The 21,993-nt window shown below is 41.7% G+C and overlaps 1 pseudogene; it reads right to left on the reverse strand.

Moving 5' to 3' along the window:
- Positions 1-21,460: 21,460 nt before the first annotated feature.
- On the reverse strand, positions 21,461-21,545 carry LOC134371421 (small nucleolar RNA U13; annotated as a pseudogene).
- Positions 21,546-21,993: the final 448 nt, after the last annotated feature.

Below are 21,993 nucleotides of genomic sequence, written 5' to 3' on the forward strand. Positions count from 1 at the left end.
CCCTGCACTCGAGAGAAATAAAACTTCTGCATTACTGAAGCCACTGTTGTTTTGAGCTTTCTGTCACAGGTGACTCAAATCCTGACTGTGTTTAGTTACCTAAATGAGAGGTATAGTTTGAGCAGTGGCAAGGGCATATGGGCTTTTAACTCTCGGAGATCTTGAATTCCATCTGCAGTGTTAACTGTATGATTTGGGGCAAGTCATTTAAACTCTTTAAGCTTTTTTTTTTTTTTTTCTTTTTTTGGGAAAAATCCATAAAATACAGGTGAAATCAATCTTGCTGAATTGTTAAGATAAAAATATCAAGTTTGAGCACAGTTCCTGGCACATGATAGGCATTCAATAACTGTTAGCTTATATTTATTTCCTTGCTTTAACTGTTCACTTTGTTTGCTGAAATAATCCAAACAATGAAGTAATTTCGAGAGAAATTTGTGATTAAATTGATTCTATAGGGTATTAAAAAAAAGAAAGTACTGTTGTCTATATTGAAATTCTTTCTGGCCCAAATGGAACAAAATTTTTAAAGCCTAAAGCTGGAAGCTGTTTTGAAGATCATCGATCCTTAATTATGTTAGAAGGCTCAGTGCATTTGGGCAGATAATTACTTTGCCATTAAAACTAGTCAGAGGCCCCAATATCATTGATCTCATTTTATATTCCAAGTGCTTTCTGAAAAGGAAAAAGGCTCCAGTTATCCTTTGCACTACAAATTATGTGAACATTACTTAAAAAAAATTTCTACCAATTTCTAAAAATGAAAAGGTCATCAAAACTCTTAGCATTTAGACAAAGTGATATATAATTTATGCATCAGATACTTTTTTATTTTCAAATTTAATAACTCATACTTTTGTGAGTCCAAAGCTAACAATTGTCTCCGACAGTTCTGTCCAATGGTGGAATCAGTCTCTTATGCTGTAATGAGCTTCCCGTTCCAGCGAGTGTACAGTCGAGGGCTGGCCATTCCTCTATCACCAACACTGTAGGAAAATGTCTCCACTGAATGGGAGACTGCCTGGGTGACAGCAGGGTCCATGGCTACTAGATTGTCTACCTGCATTTCCGGAGAAACCCAAGAGTTTGATGACAATGCAGCAGTGCCTTCTGGCAAGCCAGCTCATACCTCACTCCACCTGTCCCGCCTCTTGGCTCACTTTGAAGCTTTGGTTTATTGGCAAACTTGTTCTTTGGACACGTCTGTTGCAGTGATTTCATTGTTCTTAATTCCCACAATGATACTTTTGTTCTAATCTACCAGGTTGACAAACTGGGAGGTACTTTTGAGTATCTGAGAAGTCATGCTCTGGTGTTTCTAGCAAGATTGTTATGAACAATTTGTCATATTTCTATTGTGGAGTTTAACCCTCATTTTCATTTTTGTTTGGAAATTGTGTGTGTGTTTTAATAATGGAATTATAAAATGCTTTTTGTAAAACACTCAGAATAATATAAAAAAGACAAACACCACCGGGAATCCCACACATAAAAACGTTTTAATGTATATCCCCCAAGACTTTCTAGGCAGATAGGTTTTACAAAACTGAACTTGTCCTCTAGATACTGTTTTAAAACTTGCTTTTCCACTTATATTTTGCACATGTTCTGTGTCAACTTATATCAATGTCATTTTAAAGACTGTGATATTATGATTTTTCATAATTTAATTAATCAGTACCCTATTAATGGTCATTTAGGTTTTCCAGTATTTATCACATTCTGATGGATATCCTTACACTTATCTTTATGCTGCTTTTATTTTATTTTTCTCCCGTAGAATAAATTCCTAGAAGGGGAAGTGTTGGGTCAAAGTATTTAAAATGTGGATCTGCATGGCCAGATTGCTCTCCTAAAAAAGTGTACCTGCTTATGTTCTAGTAACAGTGTAGGAGGGAATAATAGCTTATGTCATCATATGACAAGGCCACACTATAAAATTGTTTATAACACATCTTAGACATTTTAACTTAAATTTGAAAGGCTTGAAAATAGTTTTGATTAAGTCCATTTTCTTCCATATGGCAAATAAGTTTGTCCTTGCTTATCTGCCAGTGACATCAGCTGCAGCCAGCCTCCGGTCAGAGACCGGCTCGTGAGCCATCCTGTCCTGTCCTGTCCTGCAATCTGACAGGCAGCACTGAGCCTCCCAGAAGTCTCACGCCATTTCACACTAGCCAAGACCAACCACACAGTTAGGCACTTATTGTAATTCCAGAACATAGGCACACGTGATAGACTATCTTAATCATTTCAAGCTTTGATCTTTCTATTTTTGGTCCTTCTTGGTACCTTCACTGAACCAAAAGGAAGAACTCAACATGAGCTAATGTTGGAAGCATCTTTTGAGGGCATGGACCCGTTCGCTTTTAGTCTGTGTTAAAGGGAGTCACCTCACTTCTCAGTCCTTCTCTGCCAAAGAAGTTGGAAATGTTCACTGTGGGTGGAGAGGAGGGGAGTGTGTCAAAGACAAAATTCTCTCTCACTGAACGTTTTTTTAAAATAAGTACTGCATGCATCTGCCTTCTCTCCAGACTTGTGTTTCAAAAGGGTAGTGCTGATGGAGGTGGCAAATGATAAACTCCCTCATCTAAAGCAGCAGGCCCGTCCACAGCTTCTCGTAAGCTGAGATGTGCACGTTCTGTGGTCAGGGTCACCCTGAGGGAAGAGTGTGTGGCTGGAGAGAGGTGTCTTTGGGGCTGCTCAGGCTATACCTTGAACTCAGGCCCCCTTGGCTTCCAGTGTTCAGTGCCCTCAGGTGGCTAGAGCTGTGCCCAGAGGAGAGGGTTTTGGATCCAGCTTCCCCACCCTAATCTATGGAGCTCCCTCCTGGGTCCTGCCCAGTCCTGCTGCCCAAGGACCCTTCCCTCCTAATGTAATGGTAACAATGAGTAAATCCTCACAGAAGACAACAGTTTGAGAGTCAGGGTTTGATGTGAGGAGCGTTTTGAGGTGCCTCAAGCCAAAAGGCAGAGGTGGCTGGCTATATCCTCCATTTGTACATAAGAGTAGGGTGGGGGGAAAAAAGAACAGAGTACAGAGAATATGGGTCTTGAAGTTAGATCCACATGGGTTCAAATCCCAGCTCTAGAATTTACAAGGTTTGTTAACTTTGAATATTATGTTAAAACTTTGAGACTGTTTCCTTTAAAGTAAAATGGAGGTGATAATACCTATTTTGTAGGTTAGTGGTTAAAATGTAATATCATATACAAATAGCTTAGTTGAGTGCTTGGCACAAAAAGGACTATTAAATCCTAATTCCCATTCTATTCCAATTCCCTTTTCCCCACTGGAGTGCACCAAGGATCATGGATTTAATCGCCAGCTAATCTTTACTCAGATCTCCCTGTAAAGGGTGTTTTCCTCTCTGGATCTCAATTTCTTCACCATTTTATGAGGAGACAGACCAGGTGACCTTCCATGATTTCATGAGCCCTCTTAACCTGAGGCCACTGCAAGAGGCAGTTCTGGCCACCTCCAGTCTCTGGACCCCAAATCAGCTTCTTAAATAGCCCTGAGAAAAGGAAGAGCAGGGCTGAGCATGATGAACCTGTATAAAAAGGGGACCCTTCTCCTACTACAGAATTGGAAGCTCCTTGGCTTTCGAAATGTCACCAACTCCCTGGAATCCTCAGCCAAGAATAGACATGTAAAAACTGAGAAATGTCTATTTAACACTTGCTGTTAGGCTGCCTTGTGTTGTCCTATAATTCATCAAATCGTTTCATGTTAAACAGGTGACAATGTACTTCAGAGGAAAAAACTTGGACTTTGCAAGTAAATGGACATGGGTTTGAATCCCAGCTCTGCCACTCACCTGCTGTGTGACCTTAAGCAAATTACGTAAACTCACTGAGCTCTGGCCTCACCACCCATAAAATGAGGGTCACTGTATTGCAGTATGAGTTTCCTATTACTGCTGTAACAAATTACCACAAACTTGGTTACTTAAAACAACGTGAATTTATTGTCTCACAGTTCTGGAGGTCAGACAAACTACATGGGTCTACCTGAGCTACAGTCTAGGTGTTAGCATTGCTGGTTCCTTCTGGAGACTCTAGAGGAGAATCCATCTCCTTGCCTATTTCAGCTTCTAGAGGCTGCTGTGTTCCTTGACTTGTGGCCTCCTAACATCTTCAAATTTAGCAATGACAGTGTCAGTGATGCAATGTGTGGCTGGTGCCAGTGTAGGTTGGTCAATAGATACCTATGAGAATCAACAGCCCAGAAATAAGCCTGTTCATATATGGGAACTTGATTTTTGAGAAAGTGTGGTAAGCTATCTTTGTGGTGAAACATAATATATACTGTCTTATACCCTTCCTAAAAAATAAACTACATGGACTGAAGGCCTAAATATGAAAAACAAAACTTTCAAATGAGGATCTGTAAGGTTATCTTCATGATTTTGTAAAAGAGATGGATTCCTTTAAAAGAAGACACAAAAGCATACACTTAAAGGAAAATAGGACTGCATCAAAATTAAGACTTTTTTCTGTAGAACAGTAGGCACCATAAGTAAAAAGACAAGCTACAGACAGGAAGGAAATGTTTGCAGTACATCCACTGATAAAGGATTAGGACCCAGAATACATTAAAAATCAAACCAAGGTGACTTCTACAAAATCAATGAGAAAACAACAGCTGTGCCTTAGGACAGCTGTTCTTGAACTTTCTAGTTTCAAGACCCCTTACACTCTTAAAAATTGAGAAACTCGAAGAGATTTTGTGTATGTGGATTCTATCTACTGATATTTAACTGTATTAGAATTAAAATGGAGAAAGCTTAAAAGTATTAATTTGTTAAAAAATAATCATACATGTTAAGTAACAATTATGGAAAGTAACTATTTTTCAGAATAAAAGTTTAATGAGAAGAGTGGATTGTTTTACATGTTTTCAGTGACATGGATATAGCTTTCGTTGTTATATCTCCTCTGAATCTGACTTCCTTTTTCCACTTACTAAGACCCTTGTCATTATGCTGGTTCTGGCTGGATCATCCAGAATAATCTTCCCAGCTCAAGGTTCTTAAATTAATCAACTCTACAAAGTCCCTTTTGCCATTTGAAGAAACATATTTGTAGGCTTCAGGGGTTAGCAGGTAGACATCTTTGGGATGGAAGGTACACTGTTCGGCTCACTACAGGCTCCTAACTCAAAGGGTTGTAGTGAGGACTGAAATGATAACTCCCATGAAGCTGAGAGCACCTAGCCTGGTGCAAGATGCCCTGTTGACAGGTGTTAGGCTTTGAATAGATGGTCAAGTCCTTTAGGGAGGATGGGGTCCCTGTTCTCCTTGCCTGTCATCTACCACACCTAGCATGGTGCTCACAGTGCATGCTTAGGGAATACTTCCTGAAATGAATTCCACACTGAATTCTGAGCATGCATGGAGAAAGCAGAATGTGATTACAGGGCTCTGGCTACTCCTTGTGTTATGTTCTATGGAAAATAAATGGGCCTCAGCAAACCATTTTGTTAGATATTTTAAATGCTGAATCCTGTTGTGGTTCACCTTGCAGCTGTGCTGATGGAATAATCCCAATAGGTGCTTTCATTTAGTAGAGCCAAGGCTCAGCTGTGTTTATACAACACAAAACCATCCGAGTGTGCTGCTCTCCATCAACAGAGTTGATAGTTGCTGGATACACACTTGATGAGAAGTTGCACCGTTGAAACTTCCCAAAAATCCAAACCATGAGCTTTATGCTTGCCTAGTGTTCTCCATCAGGCCCTGGATTGAACACAGCTTCCTAGATCAGTACCACCATGGCCCTTCTAAAGTGAAATCATGCAGCTTTGGGAGTTAGGGAAACATCCAATTAGATTTTTAAAAATTTTTTTACAAAAAGAAAATTTACCAGCTTGCTATATTTTTCTGAAGCCCTCCCATACTTTACAGAATCAAAGCAGAGTGATTCTTGTGTAAATTGTGGGAGTGATTTGCTAAAATCTCCCAGTCTTGCTGTTTACTTCCAAAGAGAGGCTCATTGATTAGGGGAACAGTCCAGCCTCTCTCTGCCCCTATGATCATGTTGCCCTAGAGAGGAATGTGTGGTTATTAGACTGTCGGGTTTGGAAGAGGAACTGGGCATGGGAGGCTCGGTCCTTACTCCTCTCTTCTGGGTTGGCTTGTGTGTCTGTGGAGTGTGAGTGCCCTGGTCCGATCCAGGCTGACAGAGAGTTGAGCAAGGAAGAAAAGGCTCTACTCCTGCAGGGGTTGGCTGGCAGGGTGGGTGGGTGGGTGAGGGAGCCTGTGGCTGTGTAGTTCTGCTGTGATTGGGGGGTCTCCATCTCACTCTGGGGCTTAGGATTAGGAAACCATCATTGCTATACACCTTCGACTGGTCACTAATAAAGCTGATATTTTGATGTCTGTCTGCTTCAATCCATTTCCTCTCAATCGATTTAGAATTCACCTGGGAAAGAGTTCTATGAATGCCTTAAGGCTCAGTAGTCCAAGGGTACCTTTTGCACTCCTATTTTGTAATAGTGAGGTGTTTTTGCCATGAGTAATAGAAACTAACTTCGGTTACTTTAACCAAGACCAACTGCAGCAAAGACTGGAACCAGAACAGTAGCTCCACAGGCCTAGCAGCAGGAAGTCATAGAAACACTTATTACTTCCTTTAAAAAAGAGTGCTCCAGCTCACTCAAATAAGGGAAATCAAAATTACACTGGCAAAAATATACCATTTTTCACTTATTTGACTGCAAAATTCAAGTTTGCAACATTCTCTGTTGAGATGGTGTAGAAAAACAGACAGTCTATAAAAATTGCAAATACATATAATTCTTGACCCCAAAATTATAATCCTGGAAATGTATCCTACAGAAAAATTTACACTTATGTAGAAAGGTTCTAACTGCAGCATTTTTTTTTTTATAAAAGCAAAATATTCTAAATACCCAAATACCTATGAATAGCTAATAAATTATGGTATAGCTACAAAATGATCGGTAAGATGTAGTGTTAAGTTTTTAAAAGCATGATGTATTTGTGTTCAGTGGTGGCTGAAGGACCACTAACAGTGGCTTACTCTGATGAGGGGAAGCGGTTGACGGAGAGAAGAGGTGAGGGCTGGAGACTTGTTTTCATTGTATCCCCTTTTGGACTTTTGGAATTTCATACCAGCTGCACGTATTGGTTATTTCTAGAATTTTATTCTGTGATAGGCAGAACTTTAAAAACGTGCCTCACCCAAGACTTCTCGCCCTAATCCCCAGAACCTGTGAATATGATTAAAACATCACTCTTCTAATTCTGTTAGATGGCACAGTTGATCCTGAAATAGGGAGATTATCTGTGTGGGTCTAATCTAGCCACATGAGCCCCTTTAAAAGCATAGAGTTTTCTGTGATGATTGAGAAGATTTAAATGCTCCATTGCTGGCTCTGAAGAGGAAAGCAGTGACATGCCAAGGACTGTGAGTGTTTTAAGGAGTTAAGGGGGGTCCTCTGCTGACAGCAAAGAAAAAAAGACCTCAGTCCTACAACCCCAAGAAACTGAATTCCGTCAACAACCTGATCCTTCTCTGCAGCCTGCAGATAAGAGCCCAGGCCTTGTGAGACCCTAGGCAGAGAACCCAGCTGACCCAGATGGAATTCTGACATCGAACTGTGAGCTAATGATGAATGCGTGTTGTTTTAAGGTGTCAAGTTTGTGGCAATTTATCATGCAGCAAGTTTTTCCTGCCGAAAGTTTGTGGTAACAAGAAAGATGAAAGGAACATCGCTAATACTTACTGAGTGTCTGTCACATGCCATGCACTTCATGTACCTACAGTGCCTTGTCTGCTCCACTGTTCCTTTCTTACAGAGGAGGAAGCAGACACTCAAAGAGGTCAAGTAACTTGCTCAAGGTCATACAACAAGAACGTGAACAAATTGGACCTTGAGCCCGGGGCTGCATGATCCCCAGCCCAAGCTCGTTACCGGCACCCTGCCTCCCTGGGAGGTTGCCACTTGAGGGCCTCCACCAGGGGTGATGGCAAAGGCATGGGATGGTGGACTCAGGATCCAAAAGAAGTACTTACAGATGAGTTCTAGAAAAAATCAATGCAGGCAATTGAGAGGTATCCAGCTTACATTAAAAATATAACTGGAATGAAATAAAATGGAGGAAAACGTGACAACCACAAAACATGAAAATGAGGAGAATATTAGAGTTAATAGCACTGTCAATATGGGCGTGGGCAAAAGAAAAGTAAGGGTTGTCGATGCCCTCAGGATGTATTAACAGCCGGGCAGAGTCCAGAACAGGGAGTCCTGCTCCCTCCATCCCGTTCAGTCCTGGGTGCTGCGTTTAAGGATGGGAGCATTGGGCAGGGGCATCCAGAGGGTGGTGGGAACTTGAAAGTGACAATATCAGGAATAACTGCAAAATTTAGGAACATTGAATCTAAAATATAATGGAAATTAATTAAAGAGACTTAGCAATATTTAGCTGGAGAAACGACATCTCAAGGGAGCCAAACTAGGAGTCAATGGTTCTGTTCACTGCATCCCACCCATTGAAACCTCCTCTTCTGCTTTTCCAAATCCTCAACTTCCTTCAAGTCATACTTTAAATGCAGGCACACCCAAGAATTTATATGACCTGGAGGGAGAGAACAAACAGAGACACGCATACCATATGTCTAAATGTTTGAGAGTTATAACTCAAGCTAACAAACTGTTGAGTTAAATATTACCTTGATAATTATAATGTTATAAGGACCTGAAAGGCCAGGTTCAAATTTCGAGTTCTCAGATTTCTCGTATTCCCTATCAGAAGTGGTGGCATGGGGACACCTGCCCCCTGACATCTTATCCCCCTCTCTTCCCACCCTCAGCTCAATCCTGCACAACGGGGACCTGGTGGTGTGTATTCAAGGGGATATCCCAGCTCTCATGTCTGAGCTCCATCTAAACGCAGCCGGCTGCCCCAGGGCACAGATCCAGGTAGGCCCTGCAAATGGGACTGGAGCCATTTGGGCAGAGAATTCTGGGGTCCTGCATATCTGGATTTTGGTCTAAATCACAAGGTCCTGTGAATTCCTTGCTCCTAGGGAGGGGCATGGCCAACAGAAGGCCAGAAAAAGACTCTTCTAAAGCCGGGGGCTATATGGGAGGTCAAATTTCCCTTCTATTCTCTTAGAGTCTCTGGCTGAGCCTAAGAATTAAACTGACATAAGAGAGACTAACAGCAGAAAAACATACAGATTTTATTTAGTAATATTGACATGTACCACAAGAAAAAGGAAATTAGGGCCAAAAGCTTATATACTAAGATGGAAAAAGACTGGTAAATTGCAAAAATGTGACAAGATAAAGGGGTGTGGGCTAAGGCAGTTAATTCTGGAAAAGTGACCAGGAAGTTAAGGGTTAGTTTAACATGGTTTGTTTGTATACATTTCTCTCAGCCTTGACTCCTCTGGTGGTAAGAGATGTCTTCCTCCCTTCTGGTGAAGGGACCTTTCGTGTGGGAGTTTTACTTCCTGCTTTTAGGAAGGAAGAAGAAAGCCACAGTGCCGTACTTGCATCTGCTGTTTTTCAAGTGTCTTTAACTGAAAATAATCAATATGACAAAATGGCATATTTTGGGGTGGCATGGTCTGTGTCTCTACAGGGTCTGGGCCCGGGGCCCTTGTTGCCTGAGTTTTAGGGAAATATTGTTTAAGTGACCCCTTTTCCGTGAAGCTTTCCTAATGTCTCCTCAGCCTGGGTGAGTTTCTCCTCCTTTGAACTCTCCTACCATTTGATACTTTCCGTATGCTGCCTCGATGAAGGAAATGGTTAATGGACTTCTGTGGACAACACCCAAGGACGTGTTCACTTGGTGAACTTGCAAACGAGTTAGCCAAGAAATGTCAAGGATTGCAAACAATCCTTGACAACGCTTAAAGTCGTGAGAACACCTTCTTGGGATGTTCCCCGGAGACACAATATAGATAACCAAGTGCTTCAGAAGGGAGGTAACGGCCTTCTGCTCTTGAGAATAGTATAGCAGAATTTATGCATTAATGCTTATCTTGCATGCACTAGCTTGCTAAATGTAATGAAAGCTGTAACAGCGGCTGGGTCGGTGCTATTTGCCTGAGAGAGCAGTAGCCCCCGCTCTTCACCTGCATCTCGTCTGCTCTGTCTTCCTTTGCGTCTCCGATCATTTTAATCAACATCTGGCACCCAATGTGGGGCACGAAAGGTAAGACGTGGGAAAGGACGGGACCAAGGAGGGTTTAACGGATGGCGAAGAGTTACGCCATCTCTTTGGGAAATTTAGAGTTGGGGCATAATGGGGAATTCCCCGTCAGTGTTAAGTGTTTAAATGTTAAGTGATTAAGTGTTAAGTGTTAAGTGTTTATGATCAGTGTTAAGTGATTATATGGCAGTATTGAAATCATTGTTGACTGCTTCAGGATTAAAAATTAAAGAGAAGGTTTTACTTTCATTATTAAAAAAGATACAGAAACATTGCTATTGGTTTACTCCAGACAATAAGAACCAATTTGATTTAAAGCTTTATGGAGAGCTCATCAGGCTGGAGAAGTTATATCGGCAGAGGAATGGGCAGCTTTGAACATGGTGGTTTTCGCCTTGCAACCTTTTCAATCTGATTCAGATGATAGCAGTCAGCATTCTCAATCTGATTCAGTAAAGCCACAAAAGAAAATGTTTTCTCCACATATGCATGAGACTCCTCCTGAGCCTCTGCCCCTCCCTGACAACTCAGAGTCTGATGATCATTCTGATTTTTCTGATGATGAGACTGAGATTCCAAAACCTGAATTAGAAAAGAAATGTCTGATTCAATCTAAATCATACCCACCATTACCTAAGACCCCTGACGATCCAAAATTGGATGTTTTGGATGATCTTATTCAAAAACTGGAGGCTTGCTTACAGGATGCACAAGCTTTCCCTGTTGTACAGCAGAAATCAATCCCTCCATCTGCTTCTGCCCCTGGCATTCCACATCGTATTTTTAAATTTCCAAATTCGCCTCAAATGACAAAGGTTATGGTAGATGCTGATTCAGAGGCTCCCCAAAAGACTCTTCCTGACATGCCTCCTAATGGATTTTTTTAATTTTCCCATTTTAAGGCAGGGAATGCCTCCTAGTGAAAAATTTCCTAATGGATTTTTTCAGGTGCAATATGATCCTGTCAGTTTTCAATATTTAAAGATACTTAAACAGGCTGTTAGTACTTATGGTATTGCTTCCCCTTATGGTACTGGACTTTTAATGTCTTTTGCTGAGGACAATTTACTTATCCCAAAAGATTGGGAAATGCTTGCTCGTACGACTTTGGAATCTCCTCAATACATACAGTTTAAATCATGGTGGCGAGATGAAGCAGAAAGGGTGTCTCGCCTAAACGCTTATCAGCGTAATGGAGGGCCCGATGCGGAACAACTTACAGGTACTGGTGCCTGGGCTGATCTTCAACAGCAATGTCAGATGAACCCTGCTGCCCTTGCCCAATTAAAGACAATTTGACTTATGGCTTGGCAGCGGATTCAAGACTCAGGACAATCCCCCCAAACTTTTGTTAAGATAATGCAAAGTCCTAATGAACCCTATACTGATTTTTTTGGGCCCGGCTTCATGTTGCTGTCAAAAGAACCGTTAGTAATGAGCAAGCTCGGAAATTTTATGAGTTCAATTTCCAGATTTAAAATTTATTCATTATAGGGATGTTTTTTAATTGCTATGCATCCAACTTTTTCTTGCCCAAAATTGTTGCAAATTATTCGTACCACACTTCAGAATTTTGGTCTTTTAATTGTAGAGGATAAGATTCAATCACAGCCTCCTTTTTCTTATTTAGGACAAAAGATTACTGAACAAGTCATTATTCCCCAAAATGTACAAATTCGAAGGGATTCATTGCGGACTTTAAATGATTTTCAAAAGTTTTTGGGAGATATAAATTGGCTTCGCCCTTCATTAAATATCCCAACATATGCCTTACATCATTTATTTTCAACACTAACGGGTGATTCAACCTTGGATAGCCCTCGATTGTTATCCCAAAAAGCCAAATCTAAGTTACAACAATTAAAAAATATTATCCAACAAGCTCAATTGCAAAAAATTACTGATTATACAAATTTCCAACTCGTGATTTTTCATACACCTCATTCACCCACCGGTGTGTTACTACAACAAGATAGTATTATTGAATGGCTTTTTCTTCCGCATAAAACTACTAAACCATTGAAAACATAGATAGATAAAATTTCTGTTTTGATAACTAAAGGACGGCTCCATTTCTGTCAGTTATCCGGTCAAGATCCTTGTATTATTGTACTGCCTTTGTCTCACAAAGAGATACAATCCTTGTATGCTTTGAATGTATGGTAGCAATTGGCTGTTAGTAAATTTTTAGGAAGTTTTACATCTCATTATCCTTCTCATAAGATGCTTCAATTTCTGCAAAGAACGTCTTGGATCCTTCCTCATTGTGTTACATTTTCTCCTATATCTAATACAAAAACTTATTTCACAGACGCTAACAATTTTGGCCTGACAGGATATATGGACACAGTAAACCATAAAGTCCTTCAAAGTCCTTATACTTCGGTTCAGAAAGCTGAATTATACGCTATATATTTACTTTTAATTGATGTAGGAGATATTCCTTTAAATATTCTTTCAGATTCCCAATATGCTGTCCAAGTGTTACAAACTATAGAAACTGTTACTCTTCCTTCTGATTCTAATAAATCACATGCTTTATTTCACTTACTACAGCAAGTTATTCGCTCCTGTTCCTCACCTCTTTTTGTTACACACATTTGCGCTCATACCAATTTGCCTGGACCATTGAGTAAAGATAATGCATTAATCGGTACTCTTGTAGGTTCTGTTTTACAGGCCACTGAGGCTCATTCCCGTTTTCATTGTAATGCTCGCTCTTTACATCATGATTATCATATTTCATGGACTCAAGCCCATAAAATAGTACAACAATGCCCCCATATGTCAAAAATTAGATACAGTTCCTTTATCGGCCGGGGCCAAAGACCATGAGAATTTTTATACAGTTAAAAACGGACAGTGCCCCTTCATAGTTATCTAAGAAATGTCAGTTATTTTTCCAAGACTATAATATTAAGCATTTTACTGGTATCCCTTATAATAGCACAGGTCAAGCCGTTGTTGAACGGCATAATAGAACACTTAAATCTTTATTACAAAAACAAAAAGGGGGAAATTATATGGAATCCCCAAGACGACGAATAGCCCAAGCTCTATTTACCCATAATTTTTTGAATAGAAATGCAGAAAATTCAATACCAGCTAAAAGACAATGGGCACATGTATCTAGTGAACCACTACAACAACCTGTATATTATTATGATACACTAAAATCCCTTTGGCTTCCGGCGGTAGTTAACTGTCGGGGCAGAGGTTATGCTTTTATCTCCACAGATACTGAATCCTTTTGGATACCAGATAAGAGGATTAAGCTGAGAAATGGCTCAAAAGAGAAAGAAGGAAATGGAAGAGGTTCGAAAAGGCATAGCAGATCTACAGATTGACCCAAATAGCCAGAAAATGTTTCGTTATCCACTACCAAACACTCAAATGGTGACTATACCAACTTGGGGACAAAGAAAGAAATTGACTCAAGAAGCAAATAAGATCACTGAACAACATGGTCATGGGGGTAATGCATCGGCAATGTTTTTGGCCATGATGGCTTTGGTGTCCACTCAGGTTGATTTTGTCACTGCTGATAATCATACTTATTGGGCCTATATTCCACATCCTCCCATTAATCGGGCTATCTCTTGCTATGATGCCCCATTGTTAGTGTATGCTAATGACTCTAGATGGATGCCTGGACCATATTCCCAGTGAGGACCTTTAAAGCCTGAAGAGGAAGGGACTAATGTTACAAATTATACAGTGGGATCGGGGGGGGGGACCTCCTATTTGTATTGGACATGGTGATCATTGTCTTAAAGTTGCACCCGAGGCATGGTTAACTGTTACAAGAAATACTTCAAGTAAAGAACAGTTACGACGACTGTTTTTGTTAAGTGCCTATAGTTTCCACAATTCTTTATTTGATCCAAACGCTTCTGTACCCCATATTCCTCCCTGTCAAACACTTATTCTGAATCACTTGCCCCAATGGGCTCCCTGGACTACTTGTAGGGGAAAAACGGCCCGAGTACTGGTTAATACTTCCTATGGAAATGTCATTGATTGGAGTCCCATTGGCTCCGCTTGGACCAAAGGCCACACTTCAGATCTAAAGTGGAATAAACATAATCATACTATAAGTACTACAGGAAATGAGTCTATTGTATGGCATGGTGGAGGATTTGAACCTCCATTTCCTCATTTACCATATTATCCATTACAAAAAGATTTGTGGAAACTTCCTGCATCTTTATATCCTTTACATACATGGATTGGAGGTATGACTAATTCCTCATCAAACTATTCCTTAAACTTCACTGTAAACAGTTTTATATATGTTCACAGTTGTGTACGATTACCTTATTTAATGATGATTGGACAAATTAATTGAAACCAAACCACTGGTGAGATAAAATGTTTAGGTAATTGCTCATTATATACTTGTTTAAATCATACCATGAACATTAATTTTTCTAAAGATAGTTTATATACCTTGAAGGCAAGAATTGGCATTTGGTTACCAGTAAAATTTAATCGACCGTTGCAGGACTCCCCTGCTGCTGGTTTCTTACAATATGTAGCTGAGTCTTTGCTAAAATGTTAAACTGCAAATGGCAAAAACAAAAAGGGGGAGATGAAGGAAATGGTTAATGGACTTCTGTGGACAACACCCAAGGACGTGTTCACTTGGTGAACTCGCAAACGAGTTAGCCAAGAAATGTCAAGGATTGCAAACAATCCTTGACAACGCTTAGAGTCGTGAGAACACCTTCTTGGGATGTTCCCCGGAGACACAATATAGATAACCAAGTGCTTCAGAAGGGAGGTAACGGCCTTCTGCTCTTGAGAATAGTATAGCAGAATTTATGCATTAATGCTTATCTTGCATGCACTAGCTTGCTAAATGTAATGAAAGCTGTAACAGCGGCTGGGTCGGTGCTATTTGCCTGAGAGAGCAGTAGCCCCCGCTCTTCATCTGCATCTCGTCTGCTGTGTATTCCTTCGCATCTCTGATCATTTTAATCAACACCTCGAGAGCAGAATGCTGGAACTTTTGGAAGGACACACTCTAAACTCTAAATATTCATTAATGGTTGCATCTCAGGAATGGAAGTAGAAAGGGTAGGAAGCATGTATTGCTGTAAATTTCAAAGCAAACTTTTAAAAAACATACATTGCTTCCCATTGTCAGGAAATTTTTCCTGTGTGTAAGTCAACATTTCTACACTAGACCATAAGCTTCTCAGGAGGGCAGCCGTGTCTCATCCTCATGTCGGCCACCAGACCTGGCACAGCACTTACATGTGGAGATGCTCATGGACAGTATGTGAAAGAGGTGACCTTAGACAGAGTGCTCTGCATCTGTATCAAATAAGATATTTTTGATGCAAGACATAAAACTTCTAATGAACTTAACTAATAAAGTAATGTATTATATCCCACAACAGTTAAACCAGAAGTTGGGCAGGCACTGGATCCAATACCAGGAAGACTCCACTTCCATTTTCTGCCATTTTATCTGCTTTTCCATTCTCCTGTGTTGACTTTGTCCTCAGGCTGCCTTCCCTCATGGTCAATATCAGCTGGGACAAAATATGTCCCTTCTTTCACATAGGAAGAGAGAGAGAGAGAGAGAGAGAGAGAGAGAGAGAGAAATAAAGAGAGAGAAAGGAAGAGAGAGAGAGAGAAAGGAAGAGAGAGAGAGAAAGGAAGGAAAATCCCTCTCCACCCACCATGGAAAGGCCTTCCTTTCAGTTTGGTTGGGCCAACTTGAGCCCAGAGCTATTGAAACCAGTAGTCATGGGACTGCCCTGTAAGCACTGACTTCTGAAAATGGGATGATATTGCTATGATGGAACCTCCCGTGGAGTTGGGGATGAGGTCAGCTTCTGCTGAGTCACATGGGGGAGGGTCATGTATCTGAGCAAAATCTCAGGTCTCTTAGGAAGGAAGGAGATGTGGGGGGTGGAGGCTGGGAAGGAAACCATTAGTGTATACCCCATCCATGAGGGATTAATCTGACCCCTTTCCTACCTTTTCTACCTGCCCTAACCTACACCTTCAAAGATAAAGGGATAAGACAGTTACTGCTACTCCAGTGGCCGAGAGGGATGAGGGGAACCCCAGGAGGCAGGGAGAGGCTTTGTAGCTGGTACCCTCTTGAGACCACAAAGTGTAGAGACAAGAAAGGATGGCTCCTGAATTTTTAAAGAGTAAGGCAGGAGATTGGGGGGTATCATGGGTCTCACAAATAATCCAACAAGTTGGTCAAGGGGCCCTCAAGGACAAGGGAATGTTGAATGTAGAATCTGAGCATTCCTGTCCCCAGGACTTCGTTTTTCCCCCAACAGGCCAGGTTGTCTCCTTGAACAGGCCCTGTAGGAATGGTGACTTAATGAGTATGCAGCCTGCACTGTTCAGAAGGGCCCCTGTGCTTGACTTAACGCTCTTCTGTTGCCAGTTGAACTTCTTAATATTTGAACTTAGCCCCACATCTTCATTTTGCACTGAACTCTTTTAACTGATGTAGCCGGTTCTACTTTTAGGTGAAGTCCTTCAATTTCTTTATGAGGAGATTTTATAAATTCTTCCCTCACAGTTAAAATACCTCAACTAGCACATAATACAAGCTTTGGCCATGCATTTGAATTCTTATCTGCCAGGCTGGGAGTTTGTAGGTCTTAGAGTATATGTGCTGCGCTGCATAGGTCTGTTGGAGAGTGCAAAGACTTAATGGTTGTGGTGTGAAATCACGTGTCACTGAGGGTCCTTTTCCTATACTTTCTTTCATGCCCACATTCCTATCCCCCTTGCCTCATCTGAGCCGGAGTCTCTGCCTCCAAGGAGTGAGGGAGTGTGGAGGACAGAGCAGATGTCTCTCCATATCTGCAAAGATAAAGCAAGGTACAGGCAGGTGCTGGGTCAGCAGCATCTGCTTCATATGTAGAGACAAGGGATTCCAGGTTACACTCTGAGTTTGAAAACAATTCCTGTGATTAGCATCATTTTTTTTCCATAAGCACTTATAAAAAGCACTTTTAATACCTTGTCTACAGTAGGGACTTGTAGTGGATTGAATTATGTTCACCCAAAACTCACCGAAGCTTGAATTGTGTCCCCCAAGTTTTATGAATTGGAAGCTTGGCCCCCACTGTGACTGTTAAGAAGTTGGGAAATCCTACTATGGTAATAGAAAGGTGGAACCCTGGACTGGTGATTAGACAGTAGAACCACGCCATAGTGAATGGATTAAAAATGGTGGTCATGGGTGTGGTTCTGAGGACTTTAAAAGGGAAGCACAAAGAGTCTGTCTCTCTCTTGCTCTCTCTGCTTCCACCGTCTCATGATGTGAGACCCCTGGGTCACTGCTGCCACCACCAGATGGACTTTGGACTTCCCAGCCTCAGAAACTGTAAGCAATATATTTCGTCTTTCTTTACATATCACCCAGTTTCAGGCATTTTGTTATAAGCAACAGAAACGGACTAATACAGGACTCAATTATATGGATTGGCCAATTGATTCTTTCCTCATATGTACTCATTCAATGCCTACTTACTGAGCATCTGCTATGTGCCAGGCTCTGCTTTGCTTGGCTCTGAGGACACAAAAATAAGGGACAAAGCTGCAGGCCATACGTGGTTCCTCCTCTAAAGGAAAACAGAACCCTGTGATGGGCGAGGAGCCACAGTGCTCCATAGGAGCGCAGAAGGGGAACCTTGCCCCGGTCTGAGGGAGCGGAGGAGAGGGAGGAGCCGGTGCAAGGCAGGGGGTCGCGGAAGCCTGTGGAGAGCAGGTGACATCCAAACCGAGTTTGTACGTTTCTAAACAGAAAGAGCTCTATTGTATTTTTCAAAGAACAGTTTTATTGAGATGTAATTCACAGACATACAATGCACCCAAAGTGTACCACTCAGTGGCTTTTAGTGTATTCACAGAGCAGTGCACCCATCACCACTATCAATTTTAGAGCATCTTCATCACCCCCAAAAGAAATCCTACGTCTCTTAACCATCACCCCATAGTGCCCCATTCTCCCCTGCCCTCGGCAACCACTAATATACCTTTGGTCCCTATAGATTTGCATGTCCTGGACATTTCTTATAAATAGAATCATACATTATGTGGGTCTTTCTGCCTGGCTTTTTTCACTTAACAAAATGTTTTCAAGTTTCATTCATGTGGTAGCTCATACCACTCCTTTTTATTACCAAGTAATATTTTGTTGTCTGGGTATATCAAGATTTTATTTATCCATTTATCAATTGATGGACACTTGAGGTGTTTCCACTTTTTAGCTATTATGAATAATGCTACTATGAACATTTATGTATAAGTGGATTTCTATGTGCACATATATGTTTCATTACTCCTGGGTATATACCTAGGAGTAGAATTGCTGGACCATATGGTAACTCTGTTTTCAAAAGCAGCTGCCCCATTTACATTCCCAATGGCAGTGTACGAGGGTTCCAGTTTCTCTACATTCTCACCCACATGTGTTAGTATCTTTTTGATTATAAACATCTTACTGGATGTAAAGTGGTATCTCATTGAAGTTTTTATTTAGGTTTCCTTGATGACTAATAACATTGAGCATCTTTTCATGTGCTTGTTTGCCATTTCTATGTCTTCTCTGGAAAAATGTTTATTCAGATCATTTGCTCTTTTTTTTAATAGGGGTTTTTATATTTTTATTATTGAGTTTTAAGAGTTCTTTATATATTCTAGACACGTTCCTTATCAAATATATGATTTGCAAATATTTCCCACCATTCTGTGGGTTGTCTTTGCACTTTCTTGATGGTGTCCTTTGGAGCACAAAAGTTTTTTAATTTAATGATATCCAGTTTATCCACCAAACTGAGTTTGTATGATGAGGAGTCTGGCAAGTGAGGGCAAGAGGGAACAGCATTCAGGTGTAGAACGAGCAGGAAATGCAAGAGCAAAGAAGTGTAACAGCACACTAGTGCATGTCAGTAATTCTAGGTGGTTTGGTTTGGCTTGACAAAAGGGTTGTGGGTGAGAAGTGGGTTAATGAGAAACAAAAGTGATACCAGATGATAAACCATGTGAAAATACTAGATCTTATTCTACAAGCAATGGGAGTCACAAAGCAATTGTTAAGCAGAAGGGATAAGATGTGCTGTGTGGAAAGATCCCTCTGTTGCAGTGTGGAGAGTGGATTGAGGGAGGGTAATAGAGACAGAGAAGCCAGGTGCTCTGATCCTGGTGAGAAGTAAGGACTTGTACTCAACAGAAACAGTATAAATGGAGATTAAGGGATGACTTTTGAGAGATACTAAGGAAATTGAATGGAAAGTTACATGGCGCCCATTTAGATTTGAAGGATGAAGGGAAGGGAAGAATAAGAATTATTCCTCGGTTTTTGGTCGGGATGAGGTAGTTTAGGGAAGATAGTGGGAGGGAATGGGACTGGAGAGGATGAGTTCAGTTTTCCATGTATTGGGTTGAAGTTCCTGAAGAATATTCAGGAGGAGATACTGCTGCAGGTTGGTTTCTCCCAGAAGCTTACTCTGGAGGAGTGTTAGCACACAGGGTATTTATCAGGGAGTCCTCTTGGGACCAACCTGTGGAAAGGAGAGGAAGGAAGCAGGAATGCACAGAGGGAGAAGGCAATGTGGACAAAGTGACATCCCTGAGAGATGGTTTCTCAGAGTTGTCCCTTGTTAAGCCAAAGGACTGAGCCTTTGTACCTTTGCCTGGATCATCTTGGATCATCCTGGGAAGGGTGTGAACTTGGGCAAGGGCGCTCTGTGTTTGAGGCCATTTTTCAAGGGGTTGACAGCTAGAGGTGTCTCCTGACTGTGCTCCTCGCAGCTTGGGCAACAAGTCCTTTCTTGAAGGAGAATCTGGTGGTGGGGGATGGGGGGGGAGCAGGATAGTCCACATCAGTGTCTATCACAGACACGCACTAGGCAGCCCTATCCTCACATGCACGGATCTGGAGAAAGGGAGGTCTAGGGCAGAGAGGGAGAGTCGGAAGTGATCAGCATGCAATGGCATTCTTGGTACCACAAGACTAAACGGGATCCCCTTGGCGGAGATGGCGAATGACAACAGAGTGGACAGAATGCTGTTAGGGTGCTTTCAAACACACAGAACAGAATTCCTAATTGAAAATGCCTAAACCGTAAGGGTTTTCTATTTCAGATAACAAAAGTCCAAAGTAGGAGGTTCTGGGATGGCTCAGTTGGTGGTCTGGGAATGCCATCAGGGACCCAGGTGGATTATTCTATCTGCTCTGCCATGCTCTGTGCATTGGCTTTGATCAGACTTGTCCCATCACAGTCACAAGGTGGCTGCCTCAGTTCTGGTAAGGAAGGGCAGTATAACCATAAAGGAAAAAACTCGCTGTTTTCATTTTTGTCTACACACTCATTGACACCAAATGTGTGGGTTTGTTCCACACCAGCCCATTCTCAACTCCCTGGACACCAACTTGGTGTACTGCAATTCAGTTATGACACTAACCACCTGGAGTCTGTGCAGAACCCAAAGGTTAAGGGCTTAGTCCCACAAGTCTAGCTCCCTACTTCAGACACCAGCTGCAAGTAATGAGTCTCTGGGTTGTCCAAGTTTTGTCCAACTTGGCAACAAATCAGGGGTTCCCACAGCCCCATCGTCAGTTTGATAATTTGCTATGACAGCTCACAGAACTCAGGGAAATGCGTTCATCAGTTTATTATAAAGGATATGATAAAGGATACAGATGAACAGCCAGGTGAAGAGGCGTGGAGGTGGAGGTCTGGAAGGGTCCCAGCACAGGAGCCTTTGTCCCTGTGGAGTCAGGTTATGCCACCCTCCCAGCATGTGGGTGCTGTCACCAACTTGGCAGCTCTCCAAACCCTGTCATTTAGGGATTTTTATGGAGGCTTCATCATATAGGCATGATCTATTATTACTCACTCTCTGGTCCCTCTTCCTTTCCCAGAGGGTGGAGAGGGGTCTGAAAGTTCCAAACTTCTAATCATGGCGGGATCTTTCTGGTGACCAGCCCCCATGCTGAAGCTATCCAGGAGCAGCCAAGAATCACCTCATTAGGACAGAAGATGCAGCAATCATCCAGGACATTCCAAGGAATTAAGAAGCTCTGTGTCAGGAACTGGGGTCAAAGACCAAATGTCACAACAAAAGATGCTCCTGGCAGTTCTATCACTTAGGAAATTACAGGGGTTTTAAGAGCTCTGTGCCAGGAACCAGAGATTAAGACCAAAAGTCTGTGAAATTAATCACAGAATCACCATAACTTTAGTCATTTCTCTCCTTCCTTCTTTTCTTTTCTTTTTTTCATGTCAGATGGGTAGGTTTAGAAGGAGGCACATCTCACATAATAGTGTGAAAACTCAATCATCACACTTATGAACCAAAAAAGGATCTCTCTCTCCTTTCTTTTTGTAAAAAGGAATTGGGTATGATGGGAGGAGGAGAATCTTTTCCAGAAGCTTCCCACTCCACCCACAGCAGCCTTCTCCTTACATGTCATTGGCCGGGTATGTATGAGACTACCAAGATGGTTAAGGATTCGCCCCTGAGGCTGCTGATGAGGCCACCTCCCCTTCGCAGGATACCTGAACACAAGTGGGAAGAGGAAGGAAAGGGGGTGAAGCTGCTGGGGAGGCAACCATCAGGGGCTGCTGCAGTGGTTAACACTGATACTCAGTGCAGGAAACAGAGCAGGCACGGGAGCCTAAGGGGAAATGAATAGTCAGAGAATCAGGGAAATTAGGATCATGGAAGCCAAAACAGAAGAGAATTTCAAAAAGGAAGGCACAATCAGTTGCGGCAAAGCTGTAGAAAAGTTAAGAGGAAAGACGACTGACATA

This window comes from Cynocephalus volans, chromosome 2, assembly GCF_027409185.1.
Source record: "Cynocephalus volans isolate mCynVol1 chromosome 2, mCynVol1.pri, whole genome shotgun sequence".
Taxonomy (NCBI): domain Eukaryota; kingdom Metazoa; phylum Chordata; class Mammalia; order Dermoptera; family Cynocephalidae; genus Cynocephalus; species Cynocephalus volans.